Below are 16521 nucleotides of genomic sequence, written 5' to 3'. Positions count from 1 at the left end.
GTAAGAGTTTCTTTTGGGTGGAATGGCTATCCATATTGCCAACATCCCCTAATCAGCCTCTTCTTCTTGACACATTCTCTCACTTTACCTACTTCACCTTTATTCCTCTTACTTGTTTAATACAAGTTCACAGGTCACATCCACTCTGTTCTCAACGCTTATTGGCTCCCATGAGCTCCCACGAAGATACACGTCTCAAATCATATTCTTTGAAATACACTTCCTTCTGGCCTCTCCACACTCCCAGGTCAATTCTGTCTTCAATTTTAAGCTCAGAACTTCTTACACATTGCTGACATACAAGCTACCCTCTAGTTGTTGATCACTCATTGGTCCCATAGTGCCTTCCCTGATCTTTCTTTTCAGTAATAGGTTTTTAACTAGACATTTTCCAAGAGACTTAATCACTTTTAAAATTTGTTCTGGTGCAACCCTGATACCTCAACAACATGGCTGCCAAAACAGGACCCAAAGAAATACTACAACAATAGACATGTGGACACAGAAGTAGAAAATCTCACCGGACCCCACACCCAAACAAATCTAAAAGGTCCTACCCTTACAGGCAACTAAGCAGTGCTGAGGAAAGAAGTCTTCCCTAGGGAGGGACTGGTTACCTGATTGTTTATCCACTACCAATTGGTGATTCTTGAAGTCAGATATATACTAGTAACACAATATGGAGTATGTATGATGAATTCACATACTATGCAGCACTTATCTACCTGTATACTTCTCTATATATCCATATATATTCATATATATGAATATATATAAGGCACAAGAAAGAACAAGAAAGAGAAGTAACAATAACAATTGGGAAAGAGATCATGAGTTTAAGAGGACTGGTTAGGGGTGGTTGAAGGGACAGGGAATGATGTAATTATATTTTAATTAATATATATACATATACATATACATATATATATATATATATATATTAGTTCTATCTTTTTTTTTAAGATTGGTTTATTTATTATGTATACAGCATTTTGCCTGCAGGCCAGAAGAGGGCACCAGATGTCATTGGAGATGGTTATGAGCCACCATGTGGTTACTGGGAATTGAACTCATGACCTCTGAAAGAGCAGCTAGTGCTCTTAACCACTGAGCCATCTCTACAGTCCCCTAATTTTATCTTTGCTTGATAAATTTGAAAATGTCTCTGAAATATTAGGGTTCTATGTTAGAAATGCATGGTCATTATTTTTACTTTTAGAATCAGTGATTATGATTACACAATAACATAAAGATCTTTTCATAACCTAAAAATATGACTTTTCTTTTAAAGGAAGGAGTGCCAGAATCATCAAAGTGAATATTCATTAAAGAGCAGTAAGACGAGGCAAACAGTGTGAGGAAGTTATGCTGCACTCAAGTGTTAGCACATCAAGTACCAAAGTAAGGCTTTAATATAATTGTCAAAAATATAGTAGAATAAAGACAATCATTTATGCTTTTATATCCAGGGGAACATGATGTGTTTTCTTAAAATCAATTAGCAGATAAGTCTATGTCCAACTTAAAGGAAGCAAAGATCTGCAGAATTGTAAGGTTTTAAAAATACCAAAGAATGGAAATGAGTAATTCATTAACCTTCATCTAACATTGATTAAAAACATTTACTGGACACTTTCTTGCTGTGCATAAACATTGCTTAAGCTGTTAAAAGACAACTTTTCAGTTGGGACCCTACTAAATTTGTAGACTCAATAATAGTTTGAATATTATTTTTATTAAATCTAAAAATATTAAGAACCATCTGTTGAAATCTTAAAGGGGCAAGCTTCAAGAACAAGAGAAAAGAAAGGAATGCCGGTATTAAAAAACAACAAACAACAAACAAACAAAAATTTCAGAAAGTTTCAGACAAGTGTTGCATTTTACAAGCATTCGAAACTATGCCATTTTGTGGACAAGTACTGTATTCTGGCTACAAACACCATGTTCCTTTTCCACTAAGTAGCCAGAAACATCAGCCATCTGGTTTGACCTTATTTATAAGTAAAATGTATTTTTCAAGAATATGCATAGGGGTTTTAATAATTACCAAATGGTAATTATTATAAGTTAAAAAGTTCAAGAAGTTCCGTTTATGATATTTCTATGACATACTTATGTTATACTGAATTCCACATGATAGTTAAGGTAATTGGGCTTGACAAATTTCTGAACTCTTCTAAAAACCAGGTGTATGTGTATACCACAATATGTGTGTGTGGAGCTTGGGTACACCTTGTGGATGCAAGTCAGGTCATCAGTGTCCACAGTAAGCATGTTTACACACTTTGTCACCTTGCAGAGCAGTGTTAGAAGTTTGGATGCAGCAAATTATAATAGTTATAATGGTAGAAAGGAAATAATGTTACTTATCTGGTTTGTAACCAGAATGTATTTGATAATTAATGCTACTGAGTTTATGTGAACTGATTTCATTAAGCAAGTCTAGTGGAGCAGTGCATTAATCATTGGTAATAAAACTAGTTTAATTACAATGTTATGAAATTTGGAGGAAATAGCACTTATCCAACATCATGCCTGACAGTGACATAGTTTATATTATATCTCTGCAGAATACCACAATTCACTTGATGATAGACTTTTGTCATCTGTCCTTTAAGTGAGACAAACACTTAACAAACAGACACACACCAAACAAGCAACTCTGTTATTTCCTATGCCTATATTTGCTATTCTTGATAATTTTTATATAACCGTGATAGCTTTCCTTTCATCACTAAAATCAATTAAGTTGGTCATGTGGCTCATGGCTGTAATTGTAAGCATTAAGGAGGCTGAAGTTTGAGGACTAAGCAATGCTCAAGGCTGTCCTGGGTACAGTAAGTCCCTATTTCAAAACAAAATTAGAACAGAACAAGCAGTCTCAAATTTTCTACCTAAGGTTTTAGGCAATTTGTTTTGGCTTGATGAACAAACCTGGAGGAAAATATTTCTTATATTAACTGGCAGGAAATCTAGAATTTTTCCAATGAAGAAGAGTTGAGATTCTTCACATTTTATTTATAACCTACAGCTGCTGGCTAGGATAGGTCAGGTTTTCCTATCTTTGTAGGTTAAGCAGGAATAAATTTCGCCATTTGTTATAGCATTGAAATGATTTTTTAATAGTGTGTATAGTAGGTTCTCTGTAAGTTTTTAATTCCCTTTAGCAGTTCAGTAACACAGACCTTGGAATCACTTGGGTAAAGTGACTGAAAGTGGGGAAAGTTGCATGAGATAGGAAATGGGAAGAGATGCAGAGAGGAATCCAGAAAAAATTACGAAATATGTTAATTTTCTATTTGATATTCTGTTTTTCGTATTTCTAACTCTGGGGTTCTTATGAAGTATCTATGAACTAAATTTCCCCAAATGAAGTTATACCTATTTCGAACATTCCGCATGCATATATTGGATGGTGAGAACGTTGATGCTGTGTGGGGGTTAGAATGATGCATTTCCAGAAGGAAGTTATCTTTGGTTCTCTTGTTCCTGTGAATAGCATTTTTTAAATTCCCTTCCTCTGTGTGTTACTTAACATGTTGTAACTATTGGGCAAACCTGGTGGAATATATGAACAGAACTCTAACTTCTACTAATTCAAAAGTGAAGAAAGTCATTAAATAATATCCGAGGACTAGAGAAAGAAATGCTTCACTTGCCTATAGCCCACCTACCTGGGGTATTTGAAAAGAGTTTGACTAATGACTTTCTTTTGTTACTATAACAACTTTTTGAAATTGTTAATCTACTGGAATACCGTATTTGAATATGTGTTCCCAGGTCACAGTAATGAATATATGGCTTCACTATTTCTTCTTCCCTTTCAGATCAATACTGTGCATTTTTGCATGAACGCATCTCATCATCTTAGCCCACTACTATCATCAAGGAATGAACAGAAAAACCTACCAAACCCACAGGCTCCTCTTTCACTTAGCTCATCAGCAATGTCTGGCAGCCCCTTGAACATTTGTAGAGATCGCCTTCTAAAGTCCTCACTTCTTTGTTCTTAGAGACCCCTCTTTCAATCTGCTGTGTGCTTCCTAACAATGGGAAAACTGACTTTAAAGGCTTGCTCTGCCTCTGAATTCAATGTTCCTTTCACACATCAACAATGAAGTTTCCAACTCAGATGATTTCTACAAATGCTTCCACAAAGCTTTGACTTCTGAAGAGTTTGCAGCCACTTGTAAAGCCTGACCTTTCTATTGTAGTGCCTCAATCATTTCTGACCCCTTTCTCTCTTCATGACAAACCAGTCCTTTGCTGAAATTCCAAAATGCAGAATTTAATAGCATTCCCTACTGTTCACTCGCCATGCTTACCTGATACCACCACTCATTCAAATTTTAAGCTATTTCAATGTTCATATGGAGGAATTCCCACCTCATTGAACCTTCTCGGCCCAAGAAGAGCTTACTTTTCTCACTTATAGTTGATGCTTTATTTTCTCTAAATATAGCAATGTTCTTTACTTCTTTTTCTCTTTTCATTGTTAGGTACTTGCCTAGAAAATCCTTACATCTTCAAGTCCTAACTTAACTGTTACATTTCTGCTGAGCTCATCTTTCTCATACTACCCACTAAACTGTGGGGCCAATATTTGTTAGTAATTGTTGCTCCAGTAGGGAGAACTGCAAATTAACCATAGACTGCTTTGATGCAGAAGCCAAAAATCGGATTCAATTTGTATTCAGTTGAAAAAATAATCAAATGTCAATAATATGGAGTGATGTGGAAAGGTTATAAGTATTCAGATTTCAGTGTACTGTTCATGGGGTTATTATTTGGGCCTAGCTCTAACTGTATGCTGTCTGTGAACATCTCTGAGCTTTAAAGGCAAAGCTAATCTGTGAGAGTCCACATGGTTCCCAACATCCAAAGTATGGATTAGGAAAAGTTATTGACTCTTACTTTCTGACCTTGGTTCAAATTTAGTTCATGGAAACTTAGGAGCTTGTTAGAAACATAGAGTTTAATGTCACTAAACCTATTGAGTCAGTATCCCCCAGATTATTGTAGCCACAGCATGGTGCCAGAAACAAAGGACTATTGTTCATTATGCTGTACTGAAATAGTTTGTCAAAAATTCAATAGTTTTAAAATAAAGAGGAAAGGTGACTAGGATCACAAAATGCATGAATCAGAACAGATACATTAAATTTAAGACAAATTTAGAATATTGCAAAATACTGAAGGTCAATTCAATTGGACAGAAATAAAATTAAGAAAATGATGTAAAATTAAATAGCTCCAAACTAGAGTTGTCTCTGATGCTTTTGTTCTGTTCTGTTTTCTGTTTGGCTCCAAACTGTTTATGTAGGAAGAGTTAGCCATGAAACCATGAGACACTTGCCTCATTTCTAGAGTGCCTAGTATGCATTTCTGGAAACAAAACCAAAATCTCTGTGCTTTATTAACTGCATTACATGTATTTAAGACCTAATATTTTAAAATAATAAAATTTAGTATTGATATGTTTGTGTGATGAACTCTTTGATCAAGAAATCTATTTACATGCATGTATTCACTAACTTTTTTTTTGCAGTCATTAAAGTTATTACAAACTGGCTACTTACCTTTCAAAACTTTGTAACTTTCACTTATTTTGCAGATGGTGAAACTTTTTTTTTTAAAAAATAACATATATGTTTTAAACTGTCATGTTAGTCTTGCCAGCTTTTGCCACAGGCTAGTTCAAATAAAAGTGTATCCATAATGTTCACAGTTTTAAAATTTCTAGTTAGCTCATTTAGACTACATTCATTTAATTATATATAATTATATTTCTACACAGTTATTGGGCAACAAGAAGTATTTTAAATTTCTAGACAAGCACAATCAAGACAATCTTTTGAGTTTAACTTAGTGTAAGTTAAGATGACTTACAATTTAGATTATCAATAAAAGTAAATAATATATACAATGCCAGAATAGAAAGCTTTAAACTTACCCATGCTTAAAATACACTATGCATGTAAACTTTTTAAAAACTATACTTGATTGAATATTTCTCTTCTAGAGGTACTATTTTATCATTGTTATTTTATCATATCTTTCATAACTATTGTGATACTGGTTATTGAGTATGTATTACATGAAATACCCTATGTTTTTATTGTGATACAAATGTGTCATCAACATAGAACATAATGATATCCCACTCATTTCTTCACACCTCTCTGCTTTTATATATATATATATATATATATATATATATATATATATATAATTATATATAATATATATTAACTTATCCAAGTGGAGTTGAAGAGTAAAAATTTTATAAAATATAATATATGTAAACATGATAAAGTACAAGAAATTTAAATATTTAAATACTTTTGAAAAAGACATTATGACATAATGCATAGTAAAATAATAAAACTCTACAATAAGAAATATTGAATTTATTTTTAACATCGTAAGTCCACATAGTTAAAAATGAAAGTTCTTTAATTTTTAATACAAGTGTCAAAAAGAATGATAAGTATAAATGTGTTGGTGCTCTTCACTTCATGAACTGTTCAGGGAAAGAACCTTCACTGATCTTATCATGTTACAGATAAAAACAACTTAAACAGCGTTTACCTTAAATACTTACTAGTATTGCAAGTTTTATCCTGTTCAGGAGGAACACAGCTGGCCAATTGAAAATTAGCCATTTTTTAAAAAAAGATTTTGAATACCATCAACCAAACCATTACCTCCGGGATTATATATGTATATGTATGTGCATATGTATACATCATATCTCTGTGTTTGATTCTGTAGAGCTATAAAGAAGTTATTACAAACTTTGGAGGCTAGTTGAAACAAATCACATGAACCTAGGTTTATTTTGTAAAAATTATTGATTCTTATATATTTTAAAATAGTTAGAGAAACTCAAAAGTCCTGTTACTAGTGTGCTTTCCCAGCAAAAGAAAAAGAAAATCCTTGTAGGTGTATAGGTATATAGGTATTACAACAGCTCTTTTGATGCTCATCAGTATACAGCGAATATTAGTATATTAAGAATATTAGCTACACCATTGCAACAAACTAGTTTTCAACCATTTTTGTAGGTGGGTGGAAATACAGTTTTCAAGTCTCTGAGGTGCTCCAGCAAGGTTGAGATGTTTGAGAAAGTAAAGTAAGCCAAAACTTTATAAAATAATGTGGATTTGAAGCTAAATTTTGCCTTTGAGCTCTTTGGAGGATTCAAGTTTTGGAGAAATGAGATAGAACATGTCAGTTCTTACTACTTTACATTAAATTTACATATCATTTTTTTTTCTTATAGCTGAATAAAACCCAATTGTCAGCAGAAGTCTAGGGAGCAAAATAGAAAACACTTGCAGTGGAGTAGTAGATACTTGGTATAAAGAGGTAGAGAGAAGATGATTTGCCACAGACAGAAGAGTACTACTAAAAGGTCAGAGCAAAGGTAGAATTGGCTGACTTCACATTGTGGTAAGACTGACCTTGGTGTTTATCACTGGACAGGGCTTGTAATGCTGGTGATCAATATGAGATGACCTTGTGTGAATACCATATAATCTTACCTGGACATCCATGTTAACCTATTTTACCAACACAATGAAAACATCTGCAGTACATTTCAATGTTCATCGACTTACAGTGAGATTCCTCATACTGCAGCACTTCACAATTTTATAATGTATACCCTTTGAATTTCCTGTAAGGATTTATTTTTGCACCACATGGAAAAATAGTGAAAGAGTAATAAAACCTTTTTAATATACATTAACAAGAAGTGTTATGATTGCCATCACATCAAATAAAGATATGTTTACTAACCTGGCAGAACAGTTTGAGGTTGGTTTTTTGACTACCACACACATTTTAATGTAGCCATATTATATACCCGGTTTGCTGGAAAAAAAGTCACTGATGTCTTCTTTCTTTCAATTATTTTTTCATCATCAGTTATGCAGACATCCTCATTTCCAACTTTATTTCCTTCTTAATATCTTTTAAGTTTGGATAGGCTTTCATTTTTCATTTTATTTTTGTACATGTTATTGTTTTTACATAATTATATATTAACACTCTACTAAAACACCTCTATCAAATACCCCTATAATTATGGATTAGATTCCACAATCATCTATTCTTCCCCCAAAACTTCTATTGTAAGTTCATTTTGTGATATTAACTATGTAAATAGGACTGTGAGAAGACTAATCTAATTTAATTAACCATTCTCCTTTCTCCTCTCTCCTCTCTTCTCTCTTCTCTCTTCTCTCTCTCTCTCTCTCTCTCTCTCTCTCTCTCTCTCTCTCTCTCTCACTCTCCTACTTTTTCCAAGACAAGGTTTCTCTGTGTAAACCTGGTCGTCCTGGAACTGGATCTGTAGACCTGATTGACCTGGACCTCAGAAATTCATTTGCTACTGCCTCTCAAGTGCTGCGATTAAAGGCACACACCACCTCAACCTGCTACCATTCTCTACCTTCAGTCTCTTGTGCAAGGTTGTCTTTACTGGTTTTCAGAATTTGTGAGTGATAACAAAGGTTCTCATCTTCCTTATACTTGCTATGAGAAGCTGATGATGATAATTAATAATAATAATTATTATTTTATTTTGGTACTGGGAATGGAGCACACATTATTCTCATTGCCAGTCAATTATTCTAGCACTGAGCTATACCCCGGCCTCATCTATGAAGAATATTTAATGAGCTTTGCTTTCTAAAATTACTATCAGGAAATGTTAGCCAGATCTCCTAATTTCAAAGCGCAGCTATGAGTTTGTCACTATAAGGGGAAATCAAGTGATCATGGATTTTCATCATTGACCAAAATTTCCCAGTATATAATTTTATTTTATATTTACTTACCACAAATTTGAGATAGTATTTTGAAACTTGGTGAGGGTATCTGTGTCACACATAATTTGATAAAACTTAATTTGAATGTTTTAGGTTACATTAAAGTATTTTTTCAACAAATTATGTTTTTCAGATGTGGTAAGCCATTAGTGATATATATTTAGCAGTTTGTGTACAGCCCTAAGTTTTCAAATTATTTGTAATCACCTATATATAATAGTTAAACATTGATCCAAAATGAAAGTCTCAGGCCATGCTTATGTGTATACTTACAATTAATTTGGAAAGAAGGTGTTCATTGGCCTATGCTTGCAGGTATTAGGCGACAACCCTAAAAGTAAACATGAAAAAAAAAATACATTCAGAATTATGTAAGTAAGGCTTTAGTCAAGGCGCCTATGCTACTTTCTTAGATAAAGCCTGACTGAATGGTACTAGGTATGCTATCCCCAAACTGCACGTGGAAATCGTAGCTCAAGTATTACAAAATAAAGTGTTAGTTCAGAGGGTCCACCTTCTGCTAAAGAAGAAATCACATGTGAATTCTTTGTTCTAAATGAATCAGCAAAATTCTATACCAGATGTTAAGTTGAACCGTTATTATAAGTAAGACAATTTCCAGAGCTCTAATTAGAAGTCTTTAGCCATTGGGAAGGGAAATAGCACTTGACAATTATCATTTTAATGTCACTTGTCATAACAGTATCATCTCTGTAACTATTTATTTTGTAATGCAAAAACAAGTTAAAAGCAACCATTAGGTACAATTTTTATAGTAGGACAAACAAACTTTCAATAATGTTACTTTCTTATTTTAAACAAAAATGTATTCCACAACCACTCCAAACATGTCCAATATGTTCCAAATACAGGTATCTCCTTAAAATACAAGGTTAATATTTCTGCTGAGCTAAGTAAAATGGAGTTAAGTAAACACCATTAAGATTATGAAAAATATATAGAAAACATTCTGTAATTTAGATTAATAAATTAATTTTATTCATACGCCTATCAACATAAGTTGACTTGAACGGCATAATATCAAATATGTATATGTTGAATTTTAAAGGCACAATTTGAATAATTTGATGTGATTTTATTTCATATTATCTAAGTTAGAATTCATTATACAAAGAACCTACTATATTTTTGATTTCTTATGACAATAAACTAATGTAGTTGTGAATTCAAATAAGAGAGAAACAACTTGATTAAATCTTTTCTCTGTTATCTAAATTAATTTTTAAAACATTTAATATTCATAAATCTGCAGAAGCGCCTTTTTGCCACTTTAGTTCGTGCAGAGATTCATTGTGAAGACTGCGAAGAATAAATGTTCAACATCATGATTTTGTTGTATGGAAGCGTTAAAGTGCTTATAATAAATAAGTTTTCTTTGTGGAAAGATGCATAAAGCTTCTCTCTTTAGCACATTTCAGGAAGCAGCTATCCAAAATCACTAGCCATTTTCAACTTCTGGTAAAAGTCTATGTTGAGTGAAGAAGTATTTGTCAATGCCGTTATCGATTTACATGAAGCAAATTATAGATTGCATTGCAACAAAGCATGTCATGTGACTACACTGCAATAATCTACTCTTACCCGTTGCGGCTCCAGGTTAAATTAATTTTACCTAATTATCCAGTACCCTTAGAGGGAATGTATTATGTTATGACCACAGAAGTGCAGGAAATGAGATTGCGGCCCTCTAGTGGTCATGCATGACTACTGCAGTCAGAACAATGTGTGCTCTGAAGTCACTGTTAGGATTTGTTTATTTCAGGTTTTCCCTCACATGAGGAGATTGAGATAATCTGATAATGAAGCATTTCTGTTCCTTCATGGAAAAAAAAATTGAATCTGGTAGTTTTTTTATATAGACAGATTTCTCTGAAACTTGACAAGTAAAACAATTTTTCTGATGTGCCTTATGTTTTCAAGTTGAGTTTTAAAATGTTAATTCTGGTTTTTTGTTTTTTGTTTTTTTTTGGTTTTTCGAGACAGGGTTTCTCTGTGTAGCCCTGGCTGTCCTGGCACTCACTTTGTAGACCAGGTTGGCCTCGAACTCAGAAATCCGCCTGCCTCTGCCTCCCGAGTGCTGGGATTAAAGGTGTGCGCCACCACGCCCAAGGAGACCTTCCTTCACTATAAAATTAACTCTTTTCTAAGTTTGTCCTTCCAGCCTAATTATGATATTTATTTTTTCTTTCCTTTGTTATTGTTGTTTGAATGTAGCTCAGGCTGGCCTCAAATTTATGGCAATTTTCATATATCTGTCTCCCATTACAGGGAAACTCCACTGTGCTCTCCAGCTCATGGCTCAAAGCCTTATTTATGGCATTATTTTCATCTATGAAGATATCTTTTCCCCATGAGCCAGTTGTGAATTTTAGATACATATATTATCAGTTCAAGTCTTTAATCTTTTCTTACCTTATTGAACTGTTACAATTTTAAAGTCCCACAATAAATTTGATTCTCTCTTTTTGTGGGGCAGTGATTCAAGATAGCAAGATGGTCTTGAGCACTGCTGTGTTCTACATATTAATACAAATGCATGTCTTAGAGCACTCAGTTTTAAAGTTTTCCAAGTGTGATATTATTGCATTTGTCACGACCTGTGGTTTTTTAACACATTTTTATTAAACCTTACACAAATTGTTGCTCTTTTGTTCCTAGCCTACACTAATAAAGCTATTACAAAAGCATAGTTAGTTTCAATTCAAAATTGTCTTTTAAAACTCCTAAGAAGACAGTGAAGTCTAAACAGAAGTTCCAGTTGAAATAATTGATTTTCAAAACTTGAAACAGGTTTTTCAAGTACCTACCAAAAACATGCCTATCTTAAGCTCAGTCATCATTAAAACGTCAACACTGAGGCTTGAGCCAGTGGATACTAGCATCACAAAAGAACTGAATGTACTTCTCTGAGTAGTCGCAGATTATCATATTCATTTAAAAAGAAAGGACTGAAGTAACAGCACAGGTGAAATGGAGGTGTGTGTTTCCATTCCCTGCTTATTTGGGTTTTCAATGAATTTTTAAAGAAGTATGGTAACTATGTGATTAAAAACGTTCTCATTTTAAAGCTAGTTAGTTTTGCTTGCATCTGTGTGGCAGGCACCTCCACATAGGTACAAAATATATGTAAGCGTTTATCATCCTCAAAAACATGTTCCAAACTCTCACACTCTGGTTTCTTCCAGTTCCATAGTTGCTATAAATTCTAGAATAAAGAGGTTCTGACTTTCTCTGTTTCTTCCACACTTTTCAAAACAATTTTGTTCCCCTTTTACTGAGTGTTATTTAAACGACATGGTACTTACAATCTTCTGCTTTATTGTGTTGTATTGTTACCTTAATTTTTCTGGAACTTTCACTTCAAGTTTCCAGCCAGTCTTTAAAATCGCAGTCTTTGTTATCTTAATTTGATATTGCCTTTTTAAACATGCTCTATCATTCATTGTCAAGATGAACAGATGTCAATAGAATGGACTGTCAGTGATACTTGCAAGAGTGTTAAAAGGTCATTATCAATATCACCATCATTATTATCACTATATTATTTTCATCATCTTTATGTGTATGTGATGTATGTGTATTGTCAGGCATATGACAGAGTGCACATGTGGAAGTCAGACAGCTTTCAGTAGTTGGTTCTCTCCTTCTGCAATGAAATATGAGATCAAACTCATGCCATCAGACTTATATTTTTAAATATTTGCTGGGTTTTGAACTTTGGTCCTCACACTTATGAGCAAGTGCTTTACCCTTGAGCCAACATCATCCCTGAACAAGACAGGTACTTTTACTTAAAGCTACTTTTGTTTAAAACAAAACAAAACAAAACAACAAACAAACAAACAAAAAATATTGACTCCTTCCTTGGGAGCACAAGATAAAGAAAGGCAGACTAAAACTCTGTTACTTCGATTGTCACTTTGTATGTGTGTCCTTTACTTTGGCAGAAGGCACAGAGATAAGTAAGTCATTGTCCTAACACTGTTGCCACCTTGGATTCCAAGAATAAAACTTTATTTAGTTAACAGACCTCTGCCCAATATATAACATCTTGCATAGAATTTTCATCCTTATGCTCTTAGTAAATAGCCCTTCATCCACTTTTAAAAGTGAACTGAGATCTTCAAGGACCCACACATTCCTCATTTGGAGAAGCTGTCATATGATGTCTATCACCTAACTTGTGTTCCAACTCAGTCCTGGAGAACAATGTTAGGTCTGAGTGGTTGTTGTATTTTGTGCATGAGTATTTGGCACATGTTTGAACTGGAAGGCTGTTTTTCACTCAAGATGCAATGGAAAATGTATGCCCAGTCTTTGTAGATGGACAAAGCTGGGTTTGAATCATGACTTGGTTACTGATAAGCCTCTCTCCATTCCTATTTCCTGTTTCTTCCATCTCTTTTGGGGCCTTTACTTCAACATTTTGGGCTTCCTTGTGTTTTGTCTAAACCTGTCTTCCTGCCATGTGGCTGTTTGTTTGCCAGTTATCTGATGAGCATGCCAGCCTAAAGGGCAGGGTCTTTTTCCCCCTATGCTTCTCTGTTTTCTTCCCTTGGCAACTGCTGTGGTTTTACAGGTTGAGATTTTTCTTTTAAACTCTAGTAACATTTTCATTTGTGCTTCTACCTGAGTCCACTCTTGAATTTTTTTATTAATGAGACTAAGAACCCCCAAAGGAGACTTGATTTCCCCTATATCAATATGAAAATATACTACTGAATGTTTGAAAAGAGTTTCAAACCCATCCATAGATAAAAGGTACAAATACAAATGAATGAAAAAATAAACATAGAAGGAAACTGATTTCATTTTATAAAACTATATTTTTACTGGAGCTCAGTCATTGCCTTTAAAGGGACATGAAGGTCACAGATTTATTTTCTTATGAAAATGACATAATGGATTAAAGATGAACTTCTGTAGCTAGTGACTCATGCGTGCATCTGTACATTTTAAAGAGATGTGATTTATAAAGTAAGCATCCAGCCTTGAGCTATTTCAGACCTCAGTTGCTCAAATTAAAACATCAAAACTAACAGAAATAAGTGTATGTGTCCAATCGACTTGTCAGTCATCTAATATAAACCTCAAAATTGATTCTGCTTTTCTGAATAATATTCCTGTTGTGAATATGCATGCATATATTACACAATCAGAAGTGTATCTCCTATGTTTATGACAGTAATAATAGAAGCCATCGTCTTCAAGTTATTCACATATTTGTACTACATTTCTACTTTTTGAAGCCAAGAATGCAAATGTATTTCTGTTCATTCTGAATTTATTAAGCATGATGTGATTCTCAAGGACAGTATAATGTGGTCACAATTTTAAAAGCCACATAGCCTTCAAGAGGCAGTGGACCAAGGGGGAAAAGAACCTGCATTCAGAGTTAAGAGCCTAAAACTCTCTCTATGGCTTCATCACAAATAAGTAACAGCTATCCATGTTACTAAATATTAATTAAGTACCTACTTTTAACCTTGGTAGGCATCTTTAAGACATAATCAATAACAGGACAGAAAGATGTCTTAGTGGTAATATGCTTGCAGTGTAGGGCAGGAAGCCTGAGTCCAATCCCTAAAGCCCAAATAGAACTGGAAAGAGAAAATTGGCCGCAGAATGTCCACTGACCTTTTTGAATGTTTAGACTGCCCCCATCTCTCTCCCTCTCCCTCGCTCACACACATAAGATTACATTTCATGTTTTCATTTTCAAAAATCTATATGCAACATGAGGTCACTCTGAAATATGAGACTACTTTAATTCTATTGTTTTACTAGAATGTTTAGTACTTAATGAGTGGTTGGTCATTAAGTGAGTGGAAAAATATGAAATAGACTTAAAACAAGTTTTTTTTGGTATTAGGGATTAACAGTTATATTCAAACAACTGATTATAACTGAGTCAAATGAACAATTCATTATTTAATTACATTTTACAGTCAAATATTTCAAATATTTAAGGATTTGTTAAAAAATAAGTTTCATAATTTCTATCCATTAAAAACTTAATATTTCCACTTGAGTCACTTAAGTAGCCTAAACTGTTCTCAATTCCTATTTGACCATATGATCAATAAGTTCATGTTCAGGGAACAATGCTCCTTTGTCTACATATTAATTACTATAAATGTTTTCTCTACATGGTTATCTCTGTGAGTTATCAAAGAGTAGATTACTCATTATATGTTTATATGTGGTAGTAAAAATGGCACTACAGAAACGATTCAAATTTGTATTCCTTCTTTGCACTTTGGAGCAATATTAATCTACCCTGCAAACTTTTTCTCAATTGCACAGTGAACTTTTCTTGCCAAATCTTCATACATCGTTTATATATTGGACTTCCAGTGATGAATCAAACTCTAACCCCTCAATGTTAGAACTTGGTATTGTTTCTGTTTCTTGAAATATGTAAAGTGCTTTGTCAGATGTCTTTCAGATACTAAAACCTTAAGCACCACTGAATTAAAGTAAAGCAGAAAGCTTGGAGTTGATAAAGAAATTCTTTTGAATATCCTAAGATAAATATGATTGCTAAATATTCCCCCAAAGCTTTGAATATTGGACTTCAGTTCCCTTCTATCAACAACCAGAAGGTTGCAAAGTTTTGAAATTCAATAAAATCAGTATGGTGTGAATCGCTCCTTTTGAATGCAGGTATAATCTGTCTCCGCAAACCTAAGATCTGATTTTCATCTATCCAAGAAACATCTGATGGTATATGTGGACCACTGTTTTAAATATGTGTGAGGCAAAGCCACTGTTGCAGCCATTAGCTGGTTTATACTGCACTTTTTCTAAAGTTATACAACATGAATACTATAGACTTTTAAAACATTGCCCTTCTATCCTCTGTGTCAATCCAAGCCCTAGTGAGCCTCACACTCCAAGTCAGCTCTTGTTTTGTCTAATAAAATTGCCACAATTGGTACTCTTTTCTAATTGTATATATGGCATCTATTTAGTACTTCTTTACATATTGTCTTTTTTTTTGCCTACCATTATACTTTATGGTAGGGATTTTAGCACAGAGTAAATGGACATCAAATCCTGGCTTGACAGTTCTATGGCTCTATGAACAGGTGGTATATTCTCTGTTATGCTTTCTGATCTGAGGTACAATCAGGCTTCAAAAGGTATTTCTCCATTGATGGTAATAGAAATCTGCATGTTTTCTAAAACAGATCAAGAGACCTGATTGCCACAATTTAAGATCTACCAGAGTAGAGAAAACTGAATGATTACTTTGAAATCATTTTATATAATCACAAATAGTGCAACTTCAAATTCACTAAAAATATTTTTTTTTTTTTTTTTTTTTTGGTTTTTCGAGACAGGGTTTCTCTGTATAGCCCTGGCTGTCCTGGCACTCACTTTGTAGACCAGGCTGGCCTCGNCTGGCCTCGAACTCAGAAATCCGCCTGCCTCTGCCTCCCGAGTGCTGGGATTAAAGGCGTGCGCCACCACGCCCGGCTTCACTAAAAATATTATGAAAGATATTTGAATACTGTTTTCATAGGAAAATAGGAATCAAAAGGGAGCCTTGATAGGAGTCATGAACAAACTACAAATGATCTTTCCTTCTCTTCTTCCCAGTGTCTAAGGTCACCCAACAATTCAGAGGCACTCTGATTAGAATATTCCCCAGTAA

At 33.9% G+C, this 16521-nt stretch overlaps 1 protein-coding gene across 1 annotated transcript in view; it reads right to left on the bottom strand.

Annotated features, from left to right (window-relative positions):
* Positions 1 to 16521, bottom strand: part of Htr2c (5-hydroxytryptamine receptor 2C) — a 212188-nt gene that overhangs the window by 184155 nt on the left and 11512 nt on the right. The window contains exon 2 of the mRNA XM_021153505.1: positions 9114 to 9171. The gene's annotated coding sequence lies outside the window, so the exon portion shown is untranslated. The remainder of the gene's footprint in view (positions 1 to 9113; positions 9172 to 16521) is intronic.

Source organism: Mus caroli, chromosome X (genome assembly GCF_900094665.2).
Source record: "Mus caroli chromosome X, CAROLI_EIJ_v1.1, whole genome shotgun sequence".
In the NCBI taxonomy this organism is placed as follows: Eukaryota; Metazoa; Chordata; class Mammalia; order Rodentia; family Muridae; genus Mus; species Mus caroli.
Note: the sequence above shows the minus strand (reverse complement) of the source record. Positions and strands in the feature narration are given on the sequence as shown.